The sequence below is a fragment of the Mus pahari genome, chromosome 17 (assembly GCF_900095145.1).
Source record: "Mus pahari chromosome 17, PAHARI_EIJ_v1.1, whole genome shotgun sequence".
Lineage (NCBI taxonomy): Eukaryota > Metazoa > Chordata > Mammalia > Rodentia > Muridae > Mus > Mus pahari.
This window is the reverse complement of record NC_034606.1, coordinates 64,431,052-64,438,413: the sequence shown is the minus strand read 5'-3', so window position 1 is coordinate 64,438,413 and position 7,362 is coordinate 64,431,052. Positions and strand designations below refer to the sequence as shown.

At 44.6% G+C, this 7,362-nt stretch overlaps 1 protein-coding gene across 3 annotated transcripts in view; it reads left to right on the top strand.

The window, feature by feature from the left end:
- Positions 1-7,362, top strand: part of Lima1 (LIM domain and actin binding 1) — a 97,102-nt gene that overhangs the window by 3,817 nt on the left and 85,923 nt on the right. The window contains exon 1 of one of the 3 annotated variants that reach the window (XM_029548199.1): positions 6,455-6,474. The exons of 1 other annotated variant lie outside the window; for it this stretch is intronic. The gene's annotated coding sequence lies outside the window, so the exon portion shown is untranslated. Of the gene's footprint in view, positions 1-6,454; positions 6,475-6,792; positions 6,990-7,362 lie in introns of those variants that run through there. One more of the 3 variants, XM_029548198.1, reaches the window with a different exon arrangement.

Genomic DNA, 7,362 nt, shown 5'->3' with positions numbered 1-7,362 from the left:
ATGGTTGTGAGCCACCATGTGGTTGCTGGGATTTGAACTCAGGACCTTCAGAAGAGCAGTCAGTGCTCTTAACCGCTGAGCCATCTCTCCAGCCCCCTGTCTTACCTTTTAAGATAAAGACTTTGAGTTAATAGTGAGTGTGGTAGCTGTCTTACTGGTGTGAGTGTTAGGCTTAATGAGCATATTTCTTAGATGTTGCTTGGCCTGTCTCCTTTGTGCTCTGGAAAGTGTTTTCTGAAGAAACACTTTTGTAGAAAGTTTTGTAAAGGCATCAGGTTTTTTTTTTTTGCATGTATTATGTATTTTGAATATCTACAAATTTTTATTAGAATGTTTCAAATATAATTTTAATTTTTCTGAGGGTTCTACCAATCAACTGTAATCAGGTATAGTTAACTTTAAAATTCTATGCTAAAGGCTTGTCAGACACATACACACACACACATAGAGAGAAATATCAGGTATGGGAGATCTCTAGACATCTTTGCTATAAATAACTACTTTACTACATATTGGGGGAAAAATATCCCCTTGTTTTAGTTATAAATTAGATTTATTTTGTATGTGTATGAATGTGTGTGTATGTATGTGTGTGAGTGTATTTGTGTGTGTATATGTGTGAGTGTGTATATGTATGTGAGTGTGAGTGTGTGTGTGAAAGTGTGTGTATATGAGTGTATGTATGTATATGTGTATATATGTCTGTGTATGTGTGTGGTTTTTTTGTGTGTGTGTGAATGTGTGTATGTGAGTGTGTGTATATGCATGTGTATGTGTGTGTTTGTATATGTATGAGTGTATGTATGTGTGTGTGAGAGAGAGAAAGTGTGTGTGTGTGTGTGCGCGCGCGCGCACAAATGCACGCTATGGCATGCCTGTGACCATCAGAGGACAACTTACGGGGATCATCAGCCCTGTCTTCCACAGTGTGGGTCCTGAGGATGGAGCAGGTTGCCATGCTTGACGCCAGGAACCTTTACCTCCTGTGGCATCAAGCTGGGTTCCAGTTTCCAAGCTTTCTTCATTCCTTGCTACTGCAGGATAGCTGACTTTCGTTTCAATGGAACAGGTAGAAAATGCTTAGCGTTGTCCCTAACATAATTTATGCAAGAAGAGACTAACCTTTAGAAGGTTGCTGGGGTCTTTAACTGTGCTTTCTATACAAAGGGAAAACACTCCATTGCAGACTGTGCACATTAACCTCAAGGTGCAGCTAAGTCACTTATCTCAGGCTCTTGAGGCTTCTAGTAACAAATTAGTGGCTTTATGTAGTTTCTGCTTTATTATCGAGGTTGAGGTTTTTTGGTAAATGGTACCTTTAGAGGGATCATTCAAATGTGTTTATTCTGTGGCTGGATGTAAAAGGTCTGAGAGTCAAAAAATTTTTTAAGATTTATTTTTATCTTTAACTATGTGTATATTTGGGGTGGGGCAGTTATACATGTGAGTCTGAGGCCAAAAGCATCGGATCTCCCCCGATCTAGATGTACAGGAGGATTCAGGCTGCCTGATGTGGGTACTGGGGGAATGGAGCTTGGGGCCTCTGGAAGGAAGAGCTTAAGGGTTCTTAACCACTGAGCATCTCCCCAGACTCAAATTATTGGTGACTGAATGAATAATTCTTTTCATTAAAAGTAGGAGGTCTCACCCAACAAGAGTGCAACCACTAGCGTGTGCCATGATTTCCCATCACTTTAAAACATTTGGGGGACTGTTCTGTTCTCCACACTGGGTAACTCCAGCTGCACAGCATCTGACTCAAGTGCACACACAACTTTTTAAAAGGTATGAGTTGTTCATCTGGTGGTATATAAGTAAAATCATGCCACCTATCTGAGTGGTGGTGGCACACACCTTTAATCCCAGCTCTCAGGAGGCAGAGGCATGTGGATCTCTGTGAGTTCAAGGCCAGCCTGGTCTACAGAGTGAGTTCCAGGACAGCCAGGGCTACCCAGAGAAATCCTGTCTCGAAAAAACAAAAACAAAGACAAAAAAAACAAAAAAAACAAAAAAACACACAAAAAACCAAAAAAATCCTTATTTTGCAGCCTTTTTATCTCTTGTAATATGGGACAGGTGACACACTTTCTCCCAAGTTGAAAACCCCAACTTGGAAGCACCTTTGAGGGCTCAGCTTGGTGGTTCCTCATGGTTACCTCAGCTTCAGACCTGTACCTTCTAGGTTTAGAACACAGTCAATTCAGAACGATTATTCCAGAACGTGAGTGAATAAAGAGAACTCATTTTAAAATGTGCAGAATCGGGGCTGGAGAGATGGCTCAGCTGTTAAGAGCACTGACTGATCTTCCGAAGGTCCTGAGTTCAAATCCCAGCAACCCCATGGTGGCTCACAACCACCCGTAATGAGATCTGACGCCCTATTCTGGAGTGTCTAAAGACAGATATGGTATACTTAGATATAATAATAAATAAATCTTAAAAAACAAAACATGCAGAGTCTTTGTAAATGACCTGTCCAGCTGTGTGGATCAACCTCTTGGATTATAGTAAGAATCTTGCCCTTGTATTCTTCACACGCTCAAGTGTAGAAAATAAAATCACACTGTAAGTTTAGCATAAGCAAGAATAGTTTTATAGTAACAGTACATCGCTGGCGTAGGCCCACCCCATCATTAGCATCTATACTGTTTAGGAGGGAAACAGTAGGAGTCAGTGAAACCTCCTTTTATAACTTTAACTATGAGAGGATGCTAGGGATCAAGACTAGGGTCTTGGGCATGCCCTGCAAGCTCTTGACCACTTAGCTGTGTCCACACCCCATACTATTAACAATACTAATAACAAAACTATTAACCATATATATATTTTTTTTAATGTTGAGACTGGTTATCATACAGCCCAGGCTGGCCTTGAACTCCCGATTCTCCTGCTTCTACCTCCCAAGTGCTGAGACCGCAGTAGTGCGCCAGAACGTTCAGCTTAGTGGGTGTTTCGTGCCCTGTGTCAAGCAAGGATTGGTTGGTGGTGGGGATTTGTATTCCTAACTCTGCTCGACACTGAGGCAGGTGGAAGGCAAGTTCATGGCCATCCTGAGCTACAAAATGCATACAAGACTAGCCTGGACAACTTACCTAGTCTCAGAGTAATAAGTAAGAAGAGGCCGGAGAAAAGAAAAAAAAAAAAAAAAGAAGGGGCCGGAGAGACAGCTCAGTGGGTAAACGTGCGTTCCATTCGGGCCTCGTCTCAGTTAAGATCACCATTGCTTCGTGAGACACCGTGACCAAAGTCAAGTTGGGGAGGAAAGGGTTTATTCAGCTTACACTTTCCACGTTGCTGTTCATCACTAAAGGAGGTCAGGATTGGAACTCAACAGGACTTTCTCACCCGCAAAGGTGTGAGTGCCTGGTGTTTGTGAGGTCAATAACATTGATCGAATATTACTTTCTAAGTTTTGCTAATTTAATAAGCGCTTAAATGCGGTTGACTCAATCTACGTATTTATTCGCTTTACTCTGAAACCGAGTCGTCACGCACCATAGGCTTGGCTGGCCGTGACCAAAGCGGCCTCGGCGGCTGGGATTACAGATTGTTTCACCCTGGCCTGCTTGTCTTTCCTTAATTTCTAGTCACCAAGCATTTGTCACACACTCATCTCCATCTCCTTTTTTCTTTTTTTCAGTGACTTGCCATTGGTCAGTCCACGCCTCACTTTTTGTTTGGTCCTCACAGTTAAGGCTTTTTGTGTCTTTATTTATTTGGAGTGTTGAGGTCGTGGGGAAAACGTTGGCTTTCCAGCCAGACTGAATGAGTGGGTTGGAAAAGTGGAAAGGGTCAGACGTTGGGGCTGTGGTGTGATAAAAGCCCTGTGCACACTGAGCTGGGGACCCACCCGGGAGGTGATCCTGGACAAGTCACTCATTGACAGGTCTTAGTAAGAGGAAAGGGTTGGGCTCTCGATCCCAAAGTCCGATCTGTAAAGCTGCAGTTAGCAAGAGTTCTGGAGTCACTTCTAGTCCTGCCCCACCCCGCTTCCTGTTCCAGACTCCCCAGGGAAGATCGGATCCCTTGAGTAAGCTTTCATGGAACCCTGAGATAATCGCTTTGACCCTTTAACTTTCAGGACTGCAGAAGCAGAAGCTAAAATAAAAAATGGTGCAACAGGGCCCCCAATGGAGGAGCTCAGGAAAGTACCCAAGGAGCTGAAGGGGTCTGCAACCCTATATATAGGTGGAACAACAATATGAACTAACTAGTACTCCCAGAGCTCTTGTCTCTAGCTGCATATGTAGCAGAAGATGGCGTATTCAGCCATCATTGGGAAGAGAGGCCCCTTGGTCTTGCAAACTTTACATGCCCCAGTACAGGGGAACGTCAGGGCCAAGAAGTGGGAGTGGGTGGGTAGGGGAGCAGGGGCGGGGAGAGGGTATAGGGAACTTTCGGGATAGCATTTGAAATGTAAATAAAGAAAATATCTAATAATAATAAAAAAAAGAAACTGACTTAAAAAAAAAAACTGGTGCAACACTTTCAGGTACTCCCACAGACTGGCCCCTGGGAAGCTCGTAGACTAAGCTAGAAGAGCCCTGCTGGCCTGTCCCACAAATCCTATGGTGTCTGGTGGCTGTGAACCAGGTCTCACCCTGACAGGAGGATTTGTGTTGCTATGTCAAGTTATTGGACAATGTCTGCTGTTCCAAATAGAAGCTGTGCTTAGTGTTTGCTTTGTGATTTGTAGAGAGCTCGCTTTTAGAATGTTACTGTTTGAGCTGAGCATGGTTGTTTGTGCCTGGAACTCCTGCATTTGATTGAGAGGAGGATCATCATGAGTTCAAGGACAGCCAAGACTGTAGGAAGAACTTATCTCAAAAAATAAGAAAGAAACTTAAAAATGACACTTAAGATAAGCATTCATTTTTATTTCCCTCTTAGTCGGGCCTATGAGAAGAACTTATATCAAAAAAAAAAAAAAAAGAAACTTAAAAATGATACACAAGATGTGTTGCACACAGTCCAGAGCTGCCTGATGTGGGTGCTGAGACTTGAACTCTGGTCCTAACCACTGAACTATTTCTTCAGCACCCCCCCCCCCGTCTGATATTCCTGAGACAAGATCTTACTGCGCCTCGAAATCACTGAGTGTGTAACCCAGCATCGATCGTGGCTCTCATCGGCCTTCATTTATTTAATTATTTATTTTTGCCAGAGCCCTTGAATATATCCCTTCAAGGGTTTCCCTTTTCAGTCCAGCAAGGTTGCCACTAAAACAAACAAAAAGGTCAAGAGTGTGGATTTATAAAATTGTGGCTTCCAGGATCGCCTTCGTGCGTGATCAAATATAGGTTCTCAGGTCCCACCCTAGACCTCTGGGGGATACCTGTGGCAATGTGACGTTTAACAGTTCTTCTAGAGTCATGTAGACACGTCAGGGAGCCAGTACCCAAGGATACTGTCTAAATCTCAGTGCACGACCTTCAAGATGCCCCCAGCGTCTTTCCTTGGGCTTATCTCTCCACACTACCCACCCACCTGGCACCGCCACAGCAAGTGATTCACTGTTTCCTGGACCCGCCCGGTTCCCTTCCTGCCTCCATGCCTTTGTGGTTCCCACAGCATCGGACCGCCCCCACCCCATTCCTGATGCACCCCTGTTTCTTAAGAATCCAAATAAAACATGACTTTAAGACAAAAAAAAAATCCTCAACAGGCATATTCTAGTATTGACTTTTGAGTTTGTGGCTGTCATTTTAGTTTTGCTTCATTTCTCCCCTTGCCGCTTTCAGAATGGTTGTTTCCTTGAAAGATTACAAGCACTGGACGAAGGAGGGCTTTGATTTCATTGTAGCTATAGTGCACACAGTGAGCAATCAGATATTCACAGTATAGGAAATGTATCTTATCTTGCGTCCATAGTATTATATAGCTGTTAAAGTCCTTTCCGACTGCTCGTAAGTCCACCTTGAACCTGGCTGCCACTTGTCTCTTAGTCATCTTGTCCTGCCCTCTTAGCTCACTCCCCAGCAATTTTATTCCTGCCTCAGGGCCTTTGCCTAGAACATTCTCCTGTCTTGTCCCCTGGCTGGCTGCCTGTATCCTCCCCCTCAATCTGCATTCCGCTCAAATGTCATTCATCGGGAGGCTTTTCTGCTCTGGAGCCTCTGTCCCCTTACCCTCAGTACACCAGTTACCCTTGGTGCGCTTGCCTGCCCGCCCCAGTCACATTCTTCATTGGTCCCCAATTCTCCAGCAGAATGGACGTTCACTGAGAAGAGAGACCTTACATATCATTGTTAACTCTGAGCCGCAGACCCTGCCCAGTGTGGTAAGAGCTCAGTAAATATTTGCTGAGCGAGTGAATAAGCATTGAAGATAGAAAGACTTCGTGTTTTAACGACTCTTGTGTGGGTTTGCAGTCCAAAGAGGTGTGGCGCTATCTTTTAAATGGACAACAGCCCGTGAAGTTCCATGTGGGTTCACATCAGGTGGCACCCTCTGAGGATTTCTGTAGGACAAAAGGTACAGTGGCAGCTGGGATTTGGTCCCGGGGTGCAGATTTCCAAGGTGATCCCAGGATCGGGACACTGGCCTGCTGCCACTGTGTGCGCCTGCGCGTCTGTGCGGCTGCTCGCTGAGTTGCCACAGGGCGAAGATGGCGCTTTCGGCTCTCACTAGCCTCTAATTTGTCCCCCTTTGTTTTTGTTTTGTTTTGTTTTGTTTTGTTTTGTTTTCGGAGACTTCTCTCTGTAGACCAGGCTGGCCTGGAACTCAGAGAGATCCGCCTGCCTCTGCTGGGATTAAAGGCAAGCGCGCCACCATCACCCACTCTTTCATTACTCTTTCAAAACCTGGAATCCAGCGGGTATGCCTCGGGAACCAGCAGGCTTCTGCTTTCTGCTCTGGGGCGAGAAACTATCCAGAGCACCCCAGGAATGCTGGAAACCCCGGGAATGCTGGAATTATGTCCCCTCTACTGACTTGGAATGAAACTAAGCAGAAATGCTTCTCGACAGTAAACAGTAGCTGTGAATCAGGTTTGCTTACTTATAACTAATTAAACCTGACATTATACCAATTTTTTTTCTTCCCCCTTTTCTCTCTCTCCCCTTTCCTCCCTTCCCCCCTCACACTGGTCTTGAACTCACAGCTGTCCTCCTGCTTCAGTCAGCCCCAGGCCTGGGAGCCCGGTATAACCCCCAGGTAACTGACCGATTTCCAGCCTTTTCCCATTTTCAGGACCTTACTTTCTTAATTCCGTGCTTTCTCTCACACGGGCTGCAGATTTTATTCCACAGACACCTTTCAGTGCAGCTTCAGTCTTCAATGCGTGTTTGCTTTTTTCCCCCTCACATAATGCTCAGAATATTTGTGTCATTTAATATCTGTTTTTTTTTTGTTTTTTTTTTT